Below are 11,232 nucleotides of genomic sequence, written 5' to 3'. Positions count from 1 at the left end.
ATTCATTAAAAGGGTTTAACAAAAATTGGTCAAACTCCTCCCTCCTTTCCCTCAAGAGTAGAATCTTCAGGAGAAGCCCAGTGTATTCAGTAACTATCACCTACATCCCAGGCACATAGAGTAACACACTCCTCCTTCTCCAAAAAGATAATTTATTTCCCATCTAAAAGATGTATGCTTTTCTTGCAAAGCTCTTTAAATCCTACATAATCATCGTTAAACATATAATATAGTTAAACACCTAACTGAAGAATGTCTGCTATAAATTTAATGGGGAATTGGGAAGAGAATAGGATATGGGGAAAACATGAGTGCTCAAAAGGGCCTGCAAGGAGGAGAGCCCGACTGAGCTCCAGCTAATTATTGCTCTGCAGGAATGCAGACTGTGTCACCATATCTCCCGATTTTTCCGGGGGTCCTTGAGTGAAATTTTCCTATTTGAAGATTTGAGGGACTTGTTTAATTAAAAATTAATAGGTGAGCCATTATATGTTTGGGGGCTGAATGTAGCTCATTAGCCATTCATTTGTGAACTATAATATACATGCTTAAATGCTTATACATGAGTAAATTTTATTCCTTTGGTAACACTGTTTATCCCCCCAGACAATGTTGACCAAGCCCTCCTGGAATGTTCAAGCTTTAAAGACAGTAAACTTTCAAGATGTGACTAAAAGTCTTAGCAGTTTTCAAATGAAGTAAATTTATCTACCAGGGTTAAGCTTATCTCCTGCATTAACATGCTTTTCTAAGATTTACCCAGCCACTTTGAGCAATACAACATAGGTTAATGTATTGATTATAGGCCAACCAATACAAATCCATTGCTCATCATAATGTTTAGAGAGATGAGGCTGTGATAGAAGAAAACAAATCTTGCTAAGCAATATAATTGGAAGAGAGTTGTTGCTGAAACAGCAAATTGGCACTTAGGCCATTGGAGAATGAATAGTTTTGTGACTGTTCCAATAGATGTCAGCCAATTGCTACCTGAGCTCTTCTGACAAAACTAAAATAGCCTGCCAAAGCTTTCTGTTTCACCTACAAACTAGAACAGTGCTATTTCAGACTGAGAAATCATCCACCTATTACATAATAGTTAGGCAATATATCTGCTTTGGGGATTGGAGAACAGTTGATATTTTAAAGGGTGGTAAACTTAGGATATTGCTGAATAAAACAATTTGAGTAACTTCTTTGGAAGATTCCTGCTCTTGCATAGCCAAGAGGCTGACATATTGTACAAAGCTTCTATTTTAAATATCATCTCTGAGCACATTAGCACTTAACTCTTGAATAACATAACTCTTGAAAAAAATTTCCTATTGGGATTGCATCTTGTAATTCCCAGGTAATAACTCTCTTTGTTCTTTATGGTAAGGGAAATGACATTTCTAATGAATATACTTGGATCATGTCTTGTAGGATCTGACTCCCAACTTTCTGACACTTCACTTAGGCCTCAACACAATTCAGTTGTGTTAGGTGGTTCTAGGGAGAAGCTTTATTTGGGGAATCACTAATTTTTTTTTTTCAGTGTCATTTTTCTGGCTTTGAGATTAAGAAATATCTATCACAAAGAAATCACAATGAGACATGTAAATACCAGTTATGTCTCATTATCAGTTACCTCAACTCCAGACATCTTGGCCTGGCTGTCAAGTTTCCTGTATTTTTTCCCAGCCTTATCATCTGACTCAGTTTCTCAGTCCTTCCACCCCATTGTCTCATATCTTTATGCTTACAATATCTTCTTGCCTTAGTCCAATTCAACTTCAATGTGACAAATATTTTGAATGGACATTCAGTAAAATTTGAATATATCTTACTCTTTGCTAATTAACTGCATTTCTTTTATTCAAAAACTCACTCAAGTCTCATTTCTTTCATGAAATTTCCTTACTTGGAGCTTAATTACTTTCTAAGTATTGGCTCTGTAATTCTCTCCCTACTGCTTCAGACTCCAACTGAGTCTGAAATTTTCTTCCCCTTTTCTATTATCTTATTCTACTTAAGCTCTAAGGCCTCAACTAATGTCTATATCCTCCACTCAATATTCTCTGATTCTACTTCTGTTGATTTCTTTCCTCTGATATCCTCTTATATTTTTATTAAGATACCTATTTACTCAATGGCTATATCTGTATATTTCTATTTCCTTGAGAATAGGTATAGCTCACAGCCTTCAAGCCCCAAAAAAGGCAAAAAGAAGGTACACAAAACATACTAATAATTGATGAAGAAGAGTAATAAAGAAAAGAGAGAAAAAATGGTAAGAGAAAAGAGACCCTATCTGTGGAGATCTCAGAAATAAAAACCACTATATCAGCTACAACCTTCTTTGAATCTCAGTATTAGTTCTGTCACTTCAAACTTATATATAAGAGAAAATGAAAATGCTATTATGTGATTATTAGACAAAGCCTAAGTTAAATGTGCATTGACATGTTCAGATTCACTAAGATCTTAAATTCCAAATCAATTTGACATTTTCACTATTGCATGTTTCTAATATAAGTCATTTTGTAGATTAATTCTTGCTATTTTGTGTGGGTGGACTGCGTTTTAGGGCATCATTTGCAATATTTGAATGGGATGTGAAATGGGAGTTATGGTACTGTTTTCTGGGTTGAGAAAATTAATATTTGTATTTAATTTAGCTTCTGCCACTAAGGAGCTCTGAGAATATAAACACTTTTTAAAATTTAAGTTTATTACACCTATATTCATCTCATTTCATGAGAATGTTACAGGTCAGCAATTACATTTCAGTTACAGCTTCCTTGTGTCATTATGTTGTTTTTCAATAATCAATCATTATATTTTAAAATGGATGTATAAGTATTTTTCATTTGAGGAAGTAAAGAAATATTTTCAGTGTGTGGGATAAAAACTTAATTAGTTAAGTTGACATTTATTAAGTTCTTGGCCTGATCAAACATAATAGTTGTCATTTTTACAAAAGGAGAAAAAAGTTGGCTATGTTTGAAACTGCCCAGAGAGTGGAATTATTAATATTCTTTTCTCTTAGTTTGCTTTTAAACATTGTTTTGCTCAAAAAGCTGAAAAAGGCAAATGTTCTGATTATAGGTTTGTAGAGTGTTGATAATTGTGTGCTTCATACAGTAATGGAACTTCGTTCCTGTGTGGCTTTTTCTTTAGGTTAGAGCCTCACAGTTTCCTACTGAGAAAATACAGTCCTTCACATATTATTGATTGCAGTATGTCTGAAGAGCATACCAAAGTTCCATATTCTGTGTTTTCAATATTATATGAAATAAAACTGGGTCCTGGGTTATACATTTCTACAAATTGGTGAATCTGTTAAGTCCATTTTTCAGGCTACATTTATCATCTTTTACTAGCTTCACTTTTACTGCTGAAACATTACATATAGAAATACATTTATCACATTATATAGTGAGGATCTAAGGGGACTGATTATAGGCAGTTGCTCCCAAATATTAAATAAGGCTATTCTCTTACCTTTAAACTAGAATAAATCCAAAAAATACATAAAATTATGTATCTATCTGGAACTGGGGAGAGGGTCAGATTATTTCAACATCAAAGTATAAAAGAGCAGGACCCAGAAATCCAATTCCAGAAGTGTCTTATTGCATAACAAAATGCCCCCTAAACTTAGTAACTTAAAGCAATAACATTTTCTCTTCTCAGGAATAAGGGGAGCCTTGGTCTAGACCGCTTATTTCTAATCCATTTGGCATCAGGTGGGGTGGCTTGAAAGTTAGAAGCTAGAATCAGTGTCTGGTGCTTGGGGTGTGAAGACTCATTTGGGGTTGAGGGATCCGGGACTTCTGGAATTTCTCTTTATATCTCTATGTGATGTCTCCACATGGTCTTTCCAGCATAGTGGCTGCAGGATAGTAGAATTTCTTACATGCAGGCTCAGGGCACATATCCCAAGAGAGAAAGAACCAGGCAAAATTTCTATTGCTTTTTATAACCTAGGAATTTCTGCCTTATTCACTTTATTAAAAAATAAGTCATTGAAGCCACACAATATTCAGTGGTAGAGGTATTAGACCCTACCTATTGATGAGAGAAGTTTAAATGATTTGAGGCATATTTAAAACCACACTAATATCTGAATTTTCTATTATAGATGTTAATATTACTAAGGAAAATTTAGCAAGGTATACTATTCCAGTGTTTTCTGGACCCTCTAAAGCAATTTTCATCAAAGTTAAGACACTTTACAACATTCATAATGTTGTTCCAAATCCTCACAATACTTCAATTTTTACTGTTTAATATGTTCTACTCCACTGATCTAGTTTTTACATTAAAACAATTATTTTAAAGGTAATTTGAGTTACACTGTGTCCTTTGAGAAGTAGATATCAAAACAAAATTAGTTGTGCAAGAGACTTATGGGTAAACTTCTAGAAGAATAAAGTGGAGGAGACAGAGAATGGCAAGAGATCCTTCACCCCATGATGCAGATCTGACATGTGTGAAAGGAGAAGAGGAAGGGCAAATTGGACAGGAAGAGACTCATAGTTTCACACAGTTCAAAGAAATATTTTACCAGGCCGATCAGGAGTATCAGTTTCTTTAAAAACAAACAAACTAACTAACTAACTAAACATGCATCTACCATACAATCCAGCAATTTAATTCTTGGGTATTTATCCCAAAGAAATAAAGATTTATGTTCATACAAAAACCTGTATACAAATGTTTGGGGTAGTTTATTCATAATAGCCCCAAACAGGGAACAATCCAGATGTTTTTCAGCAGGTGAGTTGTTAAAAAATCTGTGCTGCATCCATACCACAGAAAAATACTCAGTCAATTAAAAAAATATTGAAACACACAACAACAACCTTGGTGATTCTCTAGAAAATTATTATGAATGAAAAAAGTCAGTCATAAAAATTTACATATGGTATGATTCCATTTACATAGCATTCTTGAAATGACAATGTTATAGAAATGGGGAACATACTTGTGGGTTGCCAGGAACTAAGGAGGGGGTGAGAGTGAAAGGATAGTGGGTGTAGGTATAAAAGGGCGACATAAGGGGTCCTTCTGGTGATGAGAATGTTCTATATCTTGACTGTATCAATGTCAGTATCCTAGCCGTGATATTGCATCACAGTTTTACAAAGTGATAGCATTTGAGAAGCTGGTGAAAGGTACACACGATCTGTCTACTGTTTTTTACAACTGCATGTGAATTTATATTTATCTCAAGATAAAGTTTTTAATGAAAAATAATGAAATTAAAGTAATAAAACATGTAATTTCCAAAGCAGCATTTTTTTTTCATAGATAGATAAGCTTTATTCCAATGTCTACATAAAAATGAGTTGATGTCGAAAAACCTTTGGACAAGGTTTTTCCAAAGGGTTAAAATCTATCAAACAACAGAACTTGGTCCTTTTCCCTTTAGTTTGTCTCTCACTTCAGTTGGCTGACACATCATTATTAGTGTCCGCCCCCATTAACCATTTTCAGCACACACAATATCTAAAAGTCTTCGGCATTTCCCATTTCTCTGGAAATGTGTTAAACTGCTTTCAGTTACAAGCGATGGGCAAGATTTTTATGTGCTCATACTCTATTCCATCGGAGACAAAAACACATTCCTGAATTCTCTTGTTTAAATTGTGGCTGTTGGCAAAGTGTCCAAATGAAGAACTTAACGCTAACACACAAAGAACACAGTATAATCTCTGTATAGTAGTAACTTCGCTTTAACTTTTTCTCATTAAAGAATTATTTTTATTATGTCTCCACAAGGAAGTTATAAAAATTACCTGTAAAAACATTGAAAAGGCTCTTAAAAGTCCTGGAATGAAAAATTCTGCAATATAAATTATGATACATCTTCTATGATTTGCAAATAAGAATAAAATAAATTCTATAAGTTAGAATTTCTGAATGATTTTGATAGGAATTTACCAGAAGGAGCCAGAACATCCAACCTTAACGATTTCCTATTTTCATCCCAACTGAATTTTTAAAAAGCTATATAATCTGTTGACAGGCACAATCCACACAGGAACTTGCTGCTGCCACTAAGGATGAAGTCAATCTGAAGGACAGAGATTTGCATACTGGACGTGCCAGGCTCTTCCATGCAACTGGTTGAAGTGGTCTTCTCTTATTTTTTTCCCTTATGTTTTAAATAAAAGTAAATATACCTATGGTAAAAAATTTAAATGGTACAGAAAGATCTAAAATAATCAATAAATATCCTTTTCTCCCATAACCTAGAAAATCTGATGTCTTCCAAATCATCAGTCGTATGAATAATTTGCAAAGTGAAGTCAAACTCAGAGTCTCTTCATCTGAAAATTAATCTCAGGACTTTTGCAATGTGTTGATTCTGTCATATATTACCTCTGTTACAGAGGAAAGCCATGCAGTCTTCTCCTTAAAAAAACGAATTACAAAAGCAACACGCACACTCTGCTCAGAGATAACAAGTCCAGGCAGCACCTTGTACTCCGTGGATCTGGTCCTGGTTACGGGCAGAGTCCCTGGTATCCAGAGTCACGGGCGGCAGGAGCTCAGCGGAGCCCTTCCTGAACGCCTCGGATCCTCCTGGCCAGCTGCACATCCTTCGGGAAGAGAGTGACACGGCCTGTATGTAAGGAGAGGAAATAGGCATCCTCAAAGAGATGAACTAGAAACGCTTCTGCTGCCAGGCGGCAGAAGGGGTTCTTCCTTAGCAACAGGTGTGTGCTCTTCTGAAGAGTTCGGATCTCCTTCAGAACCCGATGTCTCCGGCGAGCAAGTTGACGGGAGGAAGTGCCTAAGGATGGGCCCGGCCGGGGGCCGCCTTCTTGGGGCTTTGGGCTTGCGGATCCGGCGGCGCGGGCCCATGGCTGGAGCTCAGGCTTGCGGACCCGCGGCTCCTTCTCGGCCTTCCGGGTCCGGAGGCAGAGGCTGGCGTCCAGGGGAGGGTCAGCAGCGCCCTGGCAGCGTGCCACCGCCGCGGATTCTCTGCCGGCGTTTTTTCCAAAGCAGCATTCTTGAAAATTAATCTGACTGTTGTGGCTTGTCAGTAATAGAGGAAATACTATTTTATGTTGGTTAATTTGAGAATGGAATTTTTAGCTTTGCATTTATTAACAAGAAATGTGCTAACTCATATGTTACTTATGTTTCAAATAACTTTCTAAAGTAATCTCCATGATATATGTTTTCTAAAAAATGTGTCAAATTATCTGGTATTTATATCTAAGTAGTAGTAAAGATAATGCTTCTCAATTTGCCTTTACCATCCAGTTGTAAATGTATAAAAATACTCATGAAGAAATTTTATCAGGTTTTACGTTTATCTTCATAATGTTCAAAATATATGCAGTAAGTTTTCAGATGATTTTATAACCATGTTTATCAGGTATTAAAAAGAATCCAACTCACCCTGAGGAACATGTTCTTGTTTTGATAAAAACTAATCACTTTGACTTGCAAATGGGGTACAATATAAACTCAGTGTAAAAGAAAGAAAATTGATTGTCAAATGTGTAAATAAAATTTGAATTTATGCTCATTTGGCATACCCAATCATAAATACACTATTGTGAACCTAAGAGTTTATTCAGAAAGTCTTGAAGTTTTCCAGCTCCTTTATGCCCAAGTGGAGATATTTCCAAGAGAAAGCAATGCATTCAGGTTCAACACAGTACCTAATCAGTGTCTATTTCTACACAAAGTTGAAATAAAAATGTTTGAAAAGTTTTAGACCATCCCTTAAAATAATAAAGATAACTAGTATCTTGATTAATAATTTCTCTTAAATTGTCATTTATATTTCAGTTGATAAGGACTTTTTACTGTAATAATAGTAACGGGTAGGTTTTTCTTTTTTATTACAGTTCAGTAATTGAGTTAATAAAGCATGTTCTCTTATTAAAGCGTTTTGGCCTTTGCACCATTCTTGCTTGTCCCAATCATCTATATAGTCTATATAATCCATATCTATATATCTACACCATGAAGTTATTGTGTTTTAAAAACTTTTCTCCAATTGCCCTTGTTATGAAAGATTAGATGTACAAAATAGCTTTATAAAATTTAAGAAACTCAAACCTGACAAACACCTAACAATTAACTGTGTTCACTGTATTGATTTATCATAATACTGCCGTGAATAATGTTGACTTCATTGCTTCCCAATTAATACTTGAATCCATACAACTTTGGACCATAAATGAAGGTATTTTGCTGAGTTATTTTATTAAGTTAATTATTTTGCTTATTAAAAAGTCTATAGAAATGATATAAGTTCAAATAAGGCAAAAGAGTATGTTGTGAAAACAAAGACTCATTCACACCCCAGATACCCAGGTCTTCTCTCCAAAAATACTGATAACATTTTCTTGTGGCTCCTCAAGAAATTTGCTATTCACCTTAAATATAAGTGACATATGGATAGATTTTTTAAAATTTTCCCCAAATTGAAGTATACCTATGCTCTATTCCATAATTTTATGTTTTATTTTAAGCATGTATGTTGGTAAGAGTTTTATATCAGCAGATGTGTATTTACACGATGTATCTGTTTTATATTTTATAACAAAATGCATAACACTCCCCTATTCATAATCATAATCATATAGACTTTCATTTTTTCTGTTTTTCTCCTTTTTTTCTATTAAAAATGCTATGATTACTCTCATTGTACACATTTCTTTTCATAATTTTAATGATAATAAGTGCTTATGTAGCACTTACTCTATACCAGGAACTCTTCTGAGACATATTATATAATTAGATCATCCTTCAATCCTATGAAGGATTTATTATTTCCATTTCATATATGTGGAAAATAAAGGAGAGAATACTTTAATATTTTCTGAAGTTCACACATATGGTAAATGGCAGAACTGGAATTAGAAGGTAACTTGGATGCAAAAACATTTTTATAACTTCTACAGTAGATTCTCTCTCACATATTTGAATACAATATAAGATAAAACTATGGATGTAGAATACTCAAGCCAAATAATAGATGTACTTTTCAATTTGCTATACAACTTACATTACCTCATTGCCCTTCAGAAAGATTTCATCAATTTGTAATTCTACCAATATATCATTCCTTCAACTATGTGTGTACTATCAAGTATTTTGACAATGGTTTACAGGATATAATTTTTTTGTTATTTTAATTTTTCTTATTATGATACATGTGGTTTCATAAATTTATAATCCACTTGTCTATCTTTGGCATGAATTGCCTTTTCTGTTTTCTATTGTCTTGTAAAACTTTGTTCTTAGAAAGTGATTAAAAAGTAAACCTCTCATTTGAAACACCATCTATATCATCTAGTACATATCTCTATGTATTTGAATTTATATTTAACCCTTTTTCTGGCTGCATGGAAGTCATTGTTTATTTTTCTGCAAATCCCAAATAATTTTAATTAACACAGTTTTATGATAACTGTGGCATTTGGTAACCCAGTCTACCAGTTGTCTAATTGTTAAGATTCTTTTTTTTCTTATTATTCCTGAATGCTTGTTTTTTATAGAAACTTGACTTACAGCTCTTGTTATAATCAAGTCATTTATACATTTTTATTTTTTGCTAATTAAATATGATGGTGTAAATGACACTTGTCTCCTCCCAGAGTGAAACCGTAAACTCAGACTGGGATTTGGGGAGGGGGAAGAAAATCTTTGTCTTTTTGGCTGTACTTTTCCTGCAATAGAGCACCCAGGCTAGAGCTTCCATGACACATAACTGTGGTTCACGGAATGTGGATGAGTCATGGCTCAAATGTCACAGACTCACTGCTGTTACTGAGATTTAGTAGATTTTCTTGAATGAATGTTTTTTCATTTGTTGTATGGTCTTAGAACAATTTTCAGAGGCTTTAAATGATTGCATTTTTAAGGTTTTTTTTTTTTCTTTTTTCTGTTTTTTTTTCCTGAGAAGGTTTTCTGGCAGTCCATGTATAGACTTCTGGCTTAATTTTCTCACAAACATTTGCCCTCTTAACACTCATGAACTCATGCCTTATTTCAAATTCATTACTTGACACCTGATTTTTTTCTGGTTTAATGGTTTTGATTCATTTGAATTCTGCTTAATACTTTGGTGAATAGTATCAGATCATGTATTGATTACATATGTATATTATTTAGGAGTCTTCAGCTAGGAACAAAGATATGTCCAGATTACTTCAGATGTTGGAATACTGTTGCTTTGGATCAGAATTTCCATTATTATCAATAGAAGTTTTAAGAATAAAATTATTATTGAATATTGTTTTACTAAGAAAGAAATACATTTATTGTCACTTTCATTCTATCAATCGATATACAAGACTTGGAAAGCACAGATAATACAATAATGTAAGACTGCTCTATGCCAAAGCTCTGGGGAAAGATTTTTATTTTTTCATTTGAAAGGGGAAATTTTTAACTATATTTCAGAAATTATTTTTACATCAAATAAATTTTATACTTGCCTAGTGTAGCAGTTTGAATAATGAATATCTCTTTGTTATTAAAATTTCATATTAATTTCTCATACAGTCCTTATTTTACTGTAGTTTGCTCATTTATTTTTATGAAACCAACAGTATTTTGATCTCATCTTTCACACTGATATTTTTCAACACAGAGAGCAATTGTTCCACTTATATGGGAAGATGAGATTCCACATCTAGTAATCTGCATCCCTTTCCCACTTCTCAAAATCAAACAAACAAAACAAAACACTCCTTAAGGAATGTTCTCTAATGATGGAAATCTGTTATCTATTCATAAGGCTAATTAATGCATCATCTTTATTGCAAAGTATCTGTGTAAAAACAAACTATGGCATAGCTAATGCCTAGGAACATGTGTCCATAAGTGAGAAACCATCTTTTAAGTTTAGCTAGTTTACAGAAAATTATTTTCATTCCACAAATGACTGCAAAGTGATATTATAGCAAAATCTTGTGGAAATGATGCAGTTTAGGTTCTTATGAACCTGTAAACCAGGGTCAGAGTAAGGGGCTATATTTCTGTGTGTATGAGTACAAGGTTGCTCTAATATAGTAGATTCCAACTTATGATAGATACCATGACAGCACATAAAAATAATCTGGGGAACTGTATTAATACTTTTGCCAATATATAAGACAAAAATTAAATAATGACCAAAAAGAGCTGCTTATGGTACAAAGCAGTTTTTAACTTTAAGGCTATATAATACTCCTTATGATATAGCAACATGTGATTAAGAGACATGCCATT

At 33.9% G+C, this 11,232-nt stretch overlaps 1 pseudogene; it reads right to left on the bottom strand.

The window, feature by feature from the left end:
- Nucleotides 1–6,542: 6,542 nt before the first annotated feature.
- On the bottom strand, nt 6,543–6,858 carry LOC133080773 (histone H3-like centromeric protein A; annotated as a pseudogene).
- Nucleotides 6,859–11,232: the final 4,374 nt, after the last annotated feature.

The sequence above is a fragment of the Eubalaena glacialis genome, chromosome 19 (genome assembly GCF_028564815.1).
Source record: "Eubalaena glacialis isolate mEubGla1 chromosome 19, mEubGla1.1.hap2.+ XY, whole genome shotgun sequence".
In the NCBI taxonomy this organism is placed as follows: domain Eukaryota; kingdom Metazoa; phylum Chordata; class Mammalia; order Artiodactyla; family Balaenidae; genus Eubalaena; species Eubalaena glacialis.
This window is presented reverse-complemented; position numbering and strand designations above follow the sequence as displayed.